The 15,103-nt window shown below is 44.6% G+C and overlaps 1 pseudogene across 1 annotated transcript in view; it reads right to left on the reverse strand.

Moving 5' to 3' along the window:
- Window positions 1–15,103, reverse strand: part of LOC311118456 (trimeric intracellular cation channel type B-like) — a 38,745-nt pseudogene that overhangs the window by 4,170 nt on the left and 19,472 nt on the right. Inside the window, exons 3-4 of the transcript in view lie at window positions 14,650–14,834; window positions 9,865–9,952 (exon numbers count right to left, since the gene is read on the reverse strand). The product of the transcript in view is annotated as a trimeric intracellular cation channel type B-like (transcript). The remainder of the gene's footprint in view (window positions 1–9,864; window positions 9,953–14,649; window positions 14,835–15,103) is intronic.

Below are 15,103 nucleotides of genomic sequence, written 5' to 3' on the forward strand. Positions count from 1 at the left end.
AGAGGAACAGGAGGATTCAGAGCTAAGCTCAGGAGGGAGTCAGTATTAGTCAGGAGATGAGAGAGTAGGAGGGGGCCAGTACCCACTGATAGCCTTACCTAATCTATTGGTGGGGAATGAAAGTGGCCCCAGCAACCATAATATGCCATTTAGCAGACAGGCCATGAACACAGAGGACGTGGCCAGAGCGGTAGAAAGAATGACCCACCCCAAAACAGGAATAGTAAGGATTGGGCTGCCGTTAGAGGGCAGTGGGTTTCAGGGGATGCCCAGAGGGCACTTTTGCCATGGGCCGATCACGGAGAGTATGTTGGGAAAATAACTGAATTGTGTAATAGCCTCAGAGAACATTACCATCGTCATGCAGACTTCTCTAAAGTACATAAGTGTAAACAAGAGAATAGTGAGACTGTCAGCCAGTACTTAGAGAGGGTTAACGATGTGTTTAAACGCAAACAGTGGCATACCCGAGCCAGACCAGAGACAGGGGAATGATACGCCCTACCATCAGCAATTAAAAATATAGCGTTCCTCAGTGGAATGAGACCAGAGATAAGCAGGACCATTAAAAATACTTTGATAGGGTGGAGAAAAGCACAGCAACACATATTGAGGTTAAAAGGTTTGCAGTTTACCAAGAGCAGATTGGGAGAGACCTTAAGGGAGTGCCAACTCTCGGAGAGATAGTGAGGCCAGAACAAAGGAGCAGTGTCCTGGAAATCACAGTCTGTTTTTTTTTTTTTCAGTTCTGCTGGGAGTATATTTGATGATGGGGATTTGTGTTGAATGAGAAGCTAGAGACTTCATAAAATAATAATTGGAATAATAATTATATATTAACTTGCTCACCCAAACGTAGACATATGTCATGGGTGAGACATAATTAATATAATATTGTACAAAGCCAATTTAGGGTTTCCATTAAGGAACGTCAATCACTACATTGGATATTAATACTATGGAGATAAATTCAATATGTGCTGGTCAACTACGGAATGTGTTTGGTGTTATTTGTAGCCTACTTAGAAAGGACAGTTACCTATATCTGCTGTATTCTAAACAATGACAGATTGGGGGTTTCATAAGAGGTGGCTATAATTTTAGTCGATAACAGAGGTAATTAGATTTGAGAAATGTTGAAAAGTAATGTTAGATGGAAAGTCAGCAATAGAGGATAGAGATTGTACAGGGTTTCCTGTGTGAAAAAAAAAGTAATAGAAATTGGGTGATGAGAAATGTTGAATTGCATTGTTTAAGCAAGAATGGCATTCAATTCATGCTTTCTAGTTATGTGTATGCAAATATGTTATTCGTTTTTGGTGGTGTGTGGATAGAATTTACTAATGCCAGGATTTAGTAAACGAAGCAGAGAGATGTAGTGAGAGCAGTGGAAGGGATACCCCACCCTAAAACGGGGGTACACCAGTTCAGAAGAGATATGGAAGGGCTGACCGCCAGCTTTAAGCTGAATACAGGGGAACTAGAGAGGGCAGTCAGACAGATAGTGCTAAAGGACTGGGCGGCAGTGAGAGGAAACTGGGTTCCCGGAGATGGGAATGCGCCGGTTCTAGAGTGGGCAGCAGGAGGGGCTTATGGAGATAAATTGGCACAACTCTGTAATAATCTGAGAGAATATTATCACAGACATGCCGACTTCTCCAAAGTCCACGAGTGTAAGCAGGGAGACAGTGAGACTATTAGTCAATACCTAGAGAGACTGAGTGTCACGATCGTCTGACGAATGAACAGACCAAAGCGCAGCGCGTTGAGCGAACATGACTTTAATTGATAACGCACAAAATACAAAACAAAAGACGACTCGTGAAGTCCACAGTGACAATGACTGTACAGGAACAAAAACCCACAACCACAAGGTGAAAACACACAGTATAAATATGGCTCCCAATCAGAGATAACGAGCCGACAGCTGACACTCGTTACCTCCGATTGGGAGTCACTGACCAAACACGGAAAACAAAACCAATACCAAACACAACAAATGAACACACCCTATACCCAACACAACCAAATGAATACACCCTGGCTCAAACAACACAGTCCCGGAGCCAGAGCGTGACAGTACCCCCCCCTAAAGGCGCGGACTGCGACCGCGCCTCAATACGGGCTAAACAAGGGAGGGCTGGGCGGGCATACCTCCTCGGCGGTGGCTCTGGCTCCGGCCTTGATCCCCACCTCCTCTCCAACCCCCCAAAGTACCCCTGGTCCTGTCTAGCCCCGCTGGCCGGAGCCGGACTGACGACACGCGCCCCTGGCTTGGTGCGTGGAGGACGAACGGGCCTTACCAGGCTGACGACGCGCACCACTGCCTTGGCGCGGGGAGCAGGAATGGGCCGGACCGGGCTGACGAAGCGCACCCTTGACTTGGTGCGGAGAGCGGGACCGGGCCGGACAGGGCTGACGAAACGCACCACAGACTTGGTGCGAGTAGCAGGGACGAGCTGAACCAGGCTGACGACTCGCACCCTTGGCTTGGTGCGAGTGGCAGGAACGGGCTGGACCAGGCTGACGGCTCGCACCCTTGGCTTGGTGCGAGTAGCAGGGACGAGCTGAACCAGGCTGACGACTCGCACCCTTGGCTTGGTGCGAGTAGCAGGAACGGGCTGGACCAAGCCGACGACTCGTACCCCTGGCTTGGTGCGAGTAGCAGGAACAGGCTGGACCAGGCTGGCGACGCGCACCGTAGGTTTGGTGCGAGTGGCAGGAACAGGCCGTGCTGGGCTGGCGACGTACACCGTAGCCTTAGTACGTGGAGCAGGAACAGGCCGGGCTGGGCTGGCGACGCACACCGTAGGCTTCGTACGTGGAGCAGGAACAGGCCGGTCCGTACTGGGAACACACACCACTGGCCTTAACCGGGGATCAGGAACGGGCCGGACCGGACTGGTAACACACCTCAGTCTCTCACGCCGTGCCTCAACTGCTTCCCTCCCTCTACTCGCCAATGGCTCCCGTAATCCGGTAGCCTTCTCTCCACGTCTCTCTGTGGCAGCCTCCTGCTGCCCAGCCGCCCAAGCCATGTGCCCCCCCCAAAAAAACTTTTTGGGGTTGCCTCTCGTCCTTCCGACGATGACCCTGCTGACGCCGTTGCTCCTCTCTCGCCAGGGCCTTGATCTTCCCCCAAGGTCCCTTGCCCCCGAGCATGTCCTCCCAGGACCACGATTTGCCCACCTGGGCCATCGCCAGCCTCTCGATCTCCTTACCAGGCGCCTCCTCCCATGTCCAGTCTCTTTGCTCCTGGACACGCTGCTTGGTCCTTTTGTGGTGGGTTTTTCTGTCACGAATCGTCTGACGAATGAACAGACCAAAGCGCAGCGCGTTGAGCGAACATGACTTTAATTGATAACGCACAAAATACAAAACAAAAGACGACTCGTGAAGTCCACAGTGACAATGACTGTACAGGAACAAAAACCCACAACCACAAGGTGAAAACACACAGTATAAATATGGCTCCCAATCAGAGATAACGAGCCGACAGCTGACACTCGTTACCTCCGATTGGGAGTCACTGACCAAACACGGAAAACAAAACCAATACCAAACACAACAAATGAACACACCCTATACCCAACACAACCAAATGAATACACCCTGGCTCAAACAACACAGTCCCGGAGCCAGAGCGTGACACTGAGAGATGTGCTCAATGCAGTGGATTTATTAAACAATAGGTTTATATTTTAAAAACATCAATGCAACAGGTTGTGATGATTAAAATAATAGAAAGGGGTTATAGGTTTATATTAGAAGGTGTAGTGAACTTAATGAAACGTGGTATTATATAGTGTCTTCCAGGATTGATGGAAGTCTCCTATAGCATTATGTTAAGGGGATGCCTGGGATAAAATATAATGTCTTACTTACACGGAGTATGTGATTGTATTGGCTAATGAATGAAATATGACATTTACAGGGGCGACAGGAACAATAGAAGGGGAGACAGATTTTCCTATAGTGTTGATCAAATAATTGATAATGGATCATTTGAGATGAGATAACATGGAGCAGATTTAGGGGTTCGATAATCATTGTGAGATTTAAAGAGGATATGATCTGAAGGGTAATCAATTAAACATAATCATTGTATACTCTAGGAATTTTGAGTGGTTTTATGGATTAGTTATGAGGAATTAGATTGATACAAACGATTATTGATGAGTTAGGACTGGGGATATCTGTATCATGTTTTGTGTGTACTTACCATTTTTAGATTACTGATGATAATTGAAGGTTAACAAAATGAATAATTTCTCTTCCAGGAGAAAGAGATTCGCTTATCTAATTGGAATGTTGCCCAGGGATAGGGGGAGCAGTTTAGTGGAGTTAGGCAGTATTTAGGTCGTAAAAGTGAGCTACCAAATTAAGTGGGGCCTGGCTATTTTTGGTTGTTGTTTTTTAATTGGGGTTTTCAAATAAAAAAACAACACACCTAGTATGATGTTTATAAAGCCTTGTTATTTTGATTTTAGGGGGTTTTAAACAGGTCAAAGGTGATAAGTCTTAAAGGAGCACACACAGTGAATTTTATGGAGTTTTTCTGTTTTGACTGAGTTTAGGATATACATGATTTCTTATGAGAATAAATGTCATGAGGACTTAATGAACACTTGGGATAAGTAACATTTATGAAATATTTAGAATGATTGTAATGTTTAGTATACTATGGGATGGAACAGTTCGTTGAATGATTTCAATTGCCTCTGAACTCTGTTTTGACTTTCTGGTGTTAATTGATCATCCACACTGGTAAATTCTAAATGCATGAGAAGAGGACTTTAAGATAGTTTATTTTACCAAGTTGAGGGTAATTTATAGTACTGTGAAAAGTGTGAAGAAATTTATAATTTGGCAAATAATATATATGATTCTAACCATTAAAATAACAGAAGAGAGAGAGAGAGCTTTCCCTGAATGAGGGATACCTGTTGCTAGTAAATTGTACTAATCTTGGATTACTTTTACGGGATAGAAGTAAGTTGAGGTATTATCAAATGTTGTCAGCAGGGTTAAAACACTTATCTGGTCCCAGTCAGTTGTCAAAAGAGGAAGTTTCGATAGATAGAGATCTACTGTCACGTACGTTAAGGAACGGGACGGACCAAGGTGCAGCGTGAACGGCGAACATGTTTATTAACTAATAAACACACGAAACAGTAACCAAAACAACAAACTTAACCGTGACGGTCCAAAGGCTAACACACAAGCCTAAACATGAACATAACAAAATCCCACAATGCAGGCAGGAAAACTGGCTGCCTAAGTATGAACCCCAATCAGAGACAACGAGCGACAGCTGCCTCTGATTGGGAACCACACCCGGCCAAACATAGAAATACAAAACCTAGAATATATTCACACCCTGACCAAACTAGCTAGAGTTCTATAGGCCAGGGCGTGACATCTACTTATAGAGAGCTACAGTAGGGCCCCAATTAAGGAAGTTCACAGATGGGTGAAGCAAGGCGCAGTAAATAAGGAAGGAATATGGGTCAAAGACAGCTTACCAATTGTCCCGAAATTACTGTTTAGATATGCTGCAATATTGACACACGGGCAGAGCCATGTGTCAACGGGAGGGATGGATGGTAGAGCAGATTAGACAACACTTTGTTGCATATGGGATTACTAATTATTATTGATTTTTTTTTTTACTTTTGTTCAAGATGTGTTATCTGTGCTCAAAATAATCACCAGGGCAGACAAAGGGCACCTCGGGGTGAGTATCCTCCGGCTAAGTAACCCTTCCAGCAATTGGAAATTGATTTTATAGAGTTATCACGGAGTGAAGGGAAGAAATTTAGAGTAACCCCAGATAAAGATGGGTTATCCCCCTTTGAGAAAGTGTTTGGAAGACCTTACAGAATGCCACAGTTGGCAGGACCAGAACAGGCAGACATAGAACTAGAGAATACACTAGCAGAACACATGAGAAAATTGTTCATTAACCGTATGTCTAAGAATTTGTGTCCTACAGGAGAATTAAAGGAGAAGGTGATTCATAGTATATAACCTGGAGACTGGGTGTGGATCCAATCGTTGAGGAAAAAGGATTGAAAGCAGTCACGCTGGGAGGGACCATAGCAAGTCCTATTGGTAACTGCCTTCGCTATAAGAATAGCTGAGAGAGCCACTTGGGTCCACGTTACCCACTGCAAAAAGGTAGGCCCACATACTAACACAGTTGAACACACACAGAGTTAAAGAGAAGAACTGACCCACTAGGGTTCAGGGGTAAACTCTGTTAACGAAGAAACCCTACCCCGACCTTTCATCACTGTGGGGTGTTTATAGAGGTGTGGGTATGGGGAAGTACCAGGCAGGTGGGTCAGGGACAGGAATGGGATGGCGGTTTTGGGGATTTTGGGGGACTCAGAGCTTCATCATCATGTTAACCATATTATGGATTAATCCAGGTCAACCTAAACAGGGAAATTATGAACAAAATAATACCAAGGCACTGATTCGATCTCGTAGAAATACTGAAACCAAGAAAGACTATTGGGGGAATGATTATTTTAATAGTTAAAGTCAGTTTAGGACAAGATGGGGGATTCAAGATACCATTCGACTTCTCCCATGAAGAGATAGGAGGTTTTGGGGGCTTTGGTAAGAAGGGGGCGTGTACAAGAAAGTTAGGTCCTAGAAGGTATGGTAAATACATTTGCACTGGGGAACGCTCATGTCCTTGGGCAAGGGTGTTTAAACATACCTGGGGAACATACTATGAGAATGGGATGGACGCAGTACACCGATGGGGAATTAAACAAACCCATGATAAATGTAAAACGGAACTGGTGATAACGGTAAAGTCAATTATGCAAGATGACATAGCAAGGAACTATTGGGCCTGTGTTGATGATTTCGGGGCAGATATATGTTTGAGGTTCATTTTTCAGGAGAGAAATGAATCTTCCACCCCCGAGACAGAACAGCAGGTAGATCTAATGTTATCACCAGAGGTACCAAAAAACTAGTCTAATACCAATTGGAAGGCCCTCAGAAGGAATCCTAAATAGCACTAAACCACCAAGGGTAGAATATTTCCTCTTGCAGGAAATGAACCAAGGAGAAGTAGAAGGAATTTCAAATGAGAACTTCTGGGTAAGGTGGATGAACTACACAGCTAGGGCGTTGGGTCAAACGAATTGTTATGCCTGTTCAACAGGTAGGCCAACCCTTGTAACTGCACCTATGCCTCAGACCATGTTCTTTTGTGTGATAGATTTGGGATCAAACCAAACCTCACCTAATTGTTCTGATATTAAAATAACCACTCTTAAAAAGGATAATACTAAGGCACCCCAATTCACCATGAACCCCGGAGATTATCAATGTTATAGACACCAAAGTAATGCGAATCACAGATCAAATTGGAGAAGGGTTTACAACAACGTTTTTCTGGTGGGTTACAATTGATTAAAATGTTGACTGGATTAATTACATCTACAAAGGTTCGTTAATTAGACAAGGGATGCAGTGAAGAGAATCTCAGGCCAACTATCCGCCACCTCACTCATGACCTGCAGAATAGTTTGGTTCTCGAAATGCTTTTAGCAGAGAAGGGCGGATTTACAAGATGGTGGGAGGTCATTGTTGTATATTTATCCCCAACAATACAGCCCCAGATGGTACAGTAACTAGAGCACTGGCAGGTCTCACTGCATTAGGTAAAGAATGGGCTGAGAACTGGGGGGTGAATACATCAATGACTGGTTGGTTTGATCAAATGTTTGGTAAATGGAAAACTATTGTTGTAACTATTTTAGGCGCGGCAATCGCGTCTATGGGTATGCTTGTTCTTTGTGGATGTTGTCTTATTCCCTGTGTCCAAGGGTTGGTGAGCAAGGCGTTGGAGAATGCAGTTTCCCAACAGATGGTGAGATACGGCCCAATCCCGGACTCCGACCTAAGGAATGAAGAATATGACCCACCAGGCTTGGTGGAGGACAACGACGATTCAGATAGTTTGAGACTGGATGTTTTCCTAGAACTATAAATCTCTAGTTTAAAAGTTATTGTAATGATATTTTGTGTATTAAAGTCTTGTTTTAAGTATGATGTACTAGTTAACCGATGTTGCAGGATGTGATGAAGCAAATGTTCTTCACTATAGGCTTAGACTGTTGTTTCCAGATAGTGGGTAAACAGGTTAGGTACCATTGCTAAAGAGTAACGTTACGCTTTTAATCATGGGGTAACCCTGATGAACCTGTATTGAATGAGACAATTTTTAATGTTTTTATATGCAAATCAACTTATATGCTTCAATGTGTGTGATTCATTTCTATAACAACATATATTTTGTGAGTATGTGTGTAATATTTAGTCAAAGGGTGGATTGATAGATTAATTATTAATGACTAATTATTACACCCTGAAACTGTGTGAAATGTGTTAGAATGTGTGAGTGTAGGACCAGTAAAGACTATGACATTGAGCTACTATTTAGCAATGTGAGTAAGAGTTAGACCAGACAACAAAGGACAAGGAGAACTGTCTACAGACAACTGAGAAACCAAGATAAAGGGGACTCCCAATTTAGGGAGGAGAGAAACTGTTAGGCTTTTTAAGGAGTATGCAGGATATTGTGAGGACGGCGATAACTAAGGAATGCATGTGTGTTTGTATGTATGTGTGTGAGTATGTATGTGTGTATGCATGTGTGTGTGTGTGTGTGTGTATTTGTGTGTGTGTGTGTATGTATGTGTGTGTGTGTGTGTGTGTGTGTGTGTGTGTGTGTGTGTGTGTGTGTGTGTGTGTGTGTGTGTGTGTGTGTGTGTGAACTGATGATCAGGAGAGCAGTTTTAAAGTGGAAAACTACAGCCCGCCTAAAGAGGGGAGGGATTTTTGTATGACGTGTGAGTATAAAAGATGGACTCTGAAATTGTGATGGCAGAATTCTCAATGAATAAATCTCTGACTATGCAGACCGGGACTCTGTCCGTTTCTTGATTTTGGTGGACGCACAGAGACACTTAAATAGTTTGTTAAATAATTCATATAATACAAACTGATCCTACAGTATGAGCTCTGGGAGAGGAGGGGACTTACTAACTGATCCTACAGTACGAGCTCTGGGAGAGGAGGGGACTTACTAACTGATCATACAGTACGAGCTCTGGGAGAGGAGGGGACTTACTAACTGATCCTACAGTATGAGCTCTCGGAGAGGAGGGGACTTACTAACTGATCCTACAGTACGAGCTCTGGTAGAGGAGGGGACTTACTAACTGATCCTACAGTATGAGCTCTGGGAGAGGAGGGGACTTACTAACTGATCCTACAGTACGAGCTCTCGGAGAGAAGGGGACTTACTAACTGATCCTACAGTACGAGCTCTGGGAGAGGAGGGGACTTACTAACTGATCCTACAGTATGAGCTCTGGGAGAGGAGGGGACTTACTAACTGATCCTACAGTACGAGCTCTGGGAGAGGAGGGGACTTACTAACTGATCCTACAGTACGAGCTCTGGGAGAGGAGGGGACTTACTAACTGATCATACAGTACGAGCTCTGGGAGAGGAGGGGACTTACTAACTGATCCTACAGTATGAGCTCTGGGATAGGAGGGGACTTACTAACTGATCATACAGTATGAGCTCTGGGAGAGGAGGGGACTTACTAACTGATCCTACAGTATGAGCTCTGGGAGAGAAGGGGACTTACTAACTGATCATACAGTATGAGCTCTGGGAGAGGAGGGGACTTACTAACTGATCCTACAGTATGAGCTCTCGGAGAGGAGGGGACTTACTAACTGATCCTACAGTATGAGCTCTGGGAGAGGAGGGGACTTACTAACTGATCCTACAGTATGAGCTCTGGGAGAGGAGGGGACTTACTAGGTCATCTTGAGAAGCTCATTAGTCTCTGGCTTCCAGACTCCTCTGACCAGCTGTTCAAAATTACTGATCAAACCTCCTCCAGCACCTGAAGAGAAAGAGAGATAGGACTCTGTGTCAATATCCTAGACTGGGATACAGTGCCTTCGGAAAGTATTCAGACACCTAGACTTTTGTTAGGTTACAGCCGTATTCTAAAATTGATAAATCTACACACAATACCCCATAATGACAAAGCAAAAACAGGTTTTTAGACATTTTTGTTAATTAAAAAAAAAAAGAAAAAAAAAAAGGAAATATCACATTTACATAAGTATTCAGACCCTTTACTCAGTACATTGTTGAAACACCTTTGGCAGCGATTACAGCCTCGAGGCTTCTTGGGTATGACACTACAAGCTTGGCACACCTGTATTTGGGGAGTTTCTCCCATTCTTCTCTGCAGATCCTCTCAAGCTCTGTCAGGTTGGATGGGGAGTGTTGCTGCACAGCTATTTTCAGGTCTCTCCAGAGATGTTTGATCGGGTTCAAGTCCGGGCTCTGGCTGGGCCAGTTAAGGACATTCAGAGACTTGTCCCGAAGCCACTCCTGTGTTGTCTTGGCTGTGTACTTAGGGTTGTTGTCCTGTTGGAAGGTGAAACTTTGCCCCAGTCTGAGGTCCTAAGTGCTCTGGAGCAGGTTTTCATTAAGGAGCTCTGCACTTTGCTCCATTCATCTTTGCCTCAATCCTGACTAGTCTCCCAGTCCCTGCCGCTGAAAAACATCCCCACAGCATGATGCTGCCACAACCATGCTTCACCGTAGGGATGGTGCCAGGTTTCCTCCAGATGTGACGCTTGGCATTCAGGCCAGAAAGTTCAATCTTGGTTTCATCAGACCAGAGAATCGTGTTTCTCATGGTCTGAGAGTCTTTAGGTGCCTTTTGGCAAACTCCAAGCAGGCTGTCATGTGCCTTTTACTGAGGAGTGGCTTCTGTCTGGCCACTCTACCATAAAGGCCTGATTGTGGAGTGCTGCAGAGATGGTTGTCCTTCTGGAAGGTTCTCCCATCTCCACAGAGGAACTCTAGAGCTCTGTCAGAGTGACCATCGGGTTCTTGGTCACCTCCCTGCCTCGACACAATCCTGTCTCGGAGCTCTATGAACAATTCCTTCGACCTCATGGCTTGGTTTTTGCTCTGACATACACTGTCAACTGTGGGACCTTATATAGACAGGTCCCACAACAACACATCTGCCACGCTGATCCTCAACACGGGGGCCCCTCAGGGGTGCATGCTCAGTCCCCTCCTGTACTCCCTGTTCACCCATGACTGCATGGCCAAGCACGACTCCAACACCATCATTAAGTTTGCCGATGACACAACAGTGGTAGGCCTGATCACTGACAACGATGAGACAGCCTATAGGGAGGAGGTCAGAGACCTGGCCGTGTGGTGCCAGGATAACAACCTCTCCCTCAATGTGATCAAGACAAAGGAGATGATTGTGGACTACAGGAAAATAAGGACTGAGCACGCCCCCATTCTCATCGACGGGGCTGTAGTGGAGCAGGTTGAGAGCTTCAAGTTCCTTGGTGTCCACATCGCCAACAAACTATCACGGTCCAAACACACCAAGACAGTCGTGAAGAGGGCACGACAAAGCCTATTCCCCCTCAGGAGCCTGAAAAGATTTGGCATGGGTCCTCAGATCCTCAAAAAGTTCTACAGCTGCCCCATCCTGACTGGTTGCATCACCGCCTGGTATGGCAACTGCTCGGCCTCCGACCGCAAGGCACTACAGAGGGTAGTGCGAACGGCCCAGTACATAACTGGGGCCAAGCTTCCTGCCATCCAGGACCTCTATATCAGGCGCTGTCAGAGGAAGGCCCTAAAAATGTCCAAAGATTCCAGCCATAGACTGTTCTCTCTGCTACCGCACGGCAAGTGGTACCGGAGTGCCAAGTCTAGGTCCAAAAGGCTTCTTAACAACTTCTACCCCCAAGCCATAAGACTCCTGAACAGCTAATCAAATGGCTACCCGGACTATTTGCATTGTCCTTCCCAACCCCCCTCCCCCTCTTTTTACGCTGCTGCTACTCTCTGTTTATTATCTATGCATAGTCCCTTTACCTCTACCTACATGTACATATTACCTAAATTACCTAGACTAACCTGTATATAGCCTCGCTACTGTTATTTTACTGTTGCTCTTTAATTATTTGTTATTTTTCTATTTTTCTTATTTTCTTATTTTTTACTTATCAATTTTTTACTTAACACTTATTTTTCTTAAAACTGCATTGTTGGTTAAGGGCTTGTAAGTAAGCATTTCACTGTAAGGTCTACACCTGTTGTATTCGGCGCATGTGACAAATACAATTTGATTTGATTTGATTTGTGTCCCTTTCCCAATCAATTTAATTTACCACAGGTGGACTCCAATCAAGTTGTAGAAACATCTCAAGGATGATCAATGGAAACAGGATGCACCTGAGCTCAATTTCGAGTCTCATAGCAAAGGGTCTGAATACTTATCTAAATAAGGTATTTCTGTTTTTTATTTTTAATACATTTGCCAAAAAATGTCTAAAAACCTGTTTTCGCATTGTCATTATGGGGTATTGTGTGTAGATTGCTGAGTATTTTTTATTTATTTAATCCATTTTAGAATAAGGCTGTAACGTAACAAAATATGGAAAAACTCAAGGGGTCTGAATACTTTCAGAATGCACTGTAGTAGCTTTATAGCCTGCTCCCAGACCTGTTTGTGCTGTCTGGCTCCTACGGTCTGTTTGGCATAACAAGGCGTTTTCTATACAGCACAAACAGATCTGGGACCAGGCTAGTAGCCGAATAGTCTTTAGGTCCAATAAATCCTCAAAGAAGTCAAATCAGAAAGCTCTATTTCTTTGTGGATGCAATGTGTAAGGGCTGCTGGGCTGCTTGCTATTCAAAGCACAGAGCTGAACAGCGAAACTATAATTTTCAGGATCACAATTAGTGTCAAACCAACCTCATGTTATTTAGAAGCATTCGTAAGGAGCAAAGCTCAGGGCATTAATAACCACAATAGTAATGGGTTTAATATCCATTACATTCCTGAAACTTGTCTTATGAATGACTACCAACAGGGCTTTTCTTCCAAATTGATTTATAAACAATTTATATTGAATGCGTGAGAAAGAGTTTATGTCTGTGTACCGCATCTGGGCATATTTTTCGACATGCTTGTCAGTGAGCAGCACACAAACAGTGGTACCAGTAATGTAGTGATAAGAAATAGGTGGGTAAACTCTGACCGTCGGTCGCAGTGAAAAAGGTAACGCTCCCTATGCTTTCAATGCATTTTTCCGCAAAAGGTGGGTAAACTGTTTTTACTTGTGTTTACCCTGAACTACACCACTGAGTGGTACCCTAGAGTAGTGCATTGTGGTCAGAGATTGTCAGAATCTGTATGATTGTGTGTATTGCATTCACAACACATACACTACATGGCAAAAGTATGTGGACACCTGCTCGTCGAACATCTCATTCCAAAATCATGGGCATTAATATGGAGTTGGTCCCCTCTTTGCTGGTATAACAGCCTCCACTCTTATGGGAAGGCTTTCCACTAGATGTTGGAACATTGTGGCGGGGACTTGCTTCCATTCAGCCACAAGAACATTAGTGAGGTCGGGCACTGATATTGGGCATTCCAATTAATCCCAAAGGTTTTCGATGGGGTTGAGGTCAGGGCTCTGTGCAGGCCAGTCAAGTTCTTCACACCGATCTCGAAAAACGATTTCTGTATGGATCTCGCTTTGTGCACGGGGGCATTGTCATACTGAAACAGGAAAGGGCCTTCCCCAAACTGTTGCCACAAAGCACAGAATCATATAGAATGTCATTGTATGCTGTAGCGTTAACATTTCCTTTCAATGGAACTAAGGGGCCTAGCCCGAACCATGAAAAACAGCCCCAGACCATTATTCCTCCTCCACCATTATTCCTCCTCCACCTCCTTTACAGTTGGCACTATGCATTCAGGCAGGTAGCGTTCTCCTGGCATCCGCCAAACCCAGATTCGTCCGTTGGACTGCCAGATGGTGAAGTGTGATTCATCAATCCAGAGAACATGTTTCCACTGCTCCAGAGTCCAATGGCAGTAAGCATTACACCACTCCAGCCGACGCTTGGTATTACGCATGGTGATCTTAGGCTTGTGTGCAGCTGCTCGGCCATGGAAAACCATTTCATGAAGCTCCAGAATAACCATTTTTGTGCTGACGTTGCTTCCAGAGGCAGTTTGGAACTCGGTAGTGAGTGTTGCAACCGAGGACAGGTGATTTTTACGAGCTACGCGCTTCAGCACTCGGCGGTCCCATTCTGTGAGCTTGTGTGGCCTACCACTTTGCGGCTGAGCTGTTGTTACTCCTAGACGTTTCCACTTCACAATAACAGAACTGACAGTTGACCGGGGAAGCTCTAGCAGGGCAGACATTTTACGAACTGACTTCTTGGAAAGTTGGCATCCTATGACGGTGCCACATTGAAAGTCACTGAGCTCTTCAGTACGGGCCATTCTACTGCCAATGTTTGTTTATGGAGATTGCTTGGCTGTGTGCTCGATTTTATACACCTGTCAGCAACTAGTGTGGCTGAAATAGCCGAATCGACTAACTTGAAGAGGTGTACACATACGTTTGGCCATTGTGTCAGTACACAACAAACAAAGGTACTTACCTTAAAAACAAATGATACTATACCATGAAGAGAGACTTTGTCTGTATATGTATATATACTAAACAGTGATATTCCTACCTTCAGCCCATCCTACAGCGATCATCACCAGCAGTCCATCCTTGTACTTGCTGTGTGCCTGAGCCACCCCCCCCAGGACCTTCCATGTGCGGGTCACCTCCTTCATACCCGTCAGCACCAGACGCAGAGGGAAGAGGACAATACAGGAGTACACCACATCCTGGGGGCAGTAGAACACCAGGTACCTAGAACACATTTCCCCCCCAGTGTTTTTATGAATATCGCTAAGCAACAACAGAATAAACTGAAATTTAATTACATACATTCTAATTATATTTCTCAACTCCTAATATTGAGCAAATTACACTAATTGGAGCCAATTACACCCACTGGATAATCTGACATAGGCTTTGAAAAAGCACCTGCTAATAGGCTACCAGTGCAGCATGTGCCGCTGGCTGCTGGTTAGCATTCTTGACTTGGACATTCATTTTTGCCAACACATGGCTAACCT

Source organism: Coregonus lavaretus (genome assembly GCF_964263955.1).
Source record: "Coregonus lavaretus genome assembly, contig: HAP1_SCAFFOLD_2388, whole genome shotgun sequence".
Taxonomy (NCBI): domain Eukaryota; kingdom Metazoa; phylum Chordata; class Actinopteri; order Salmoniformes; family Salmonidae; genus Coregonus; species Coregonus lavaretus.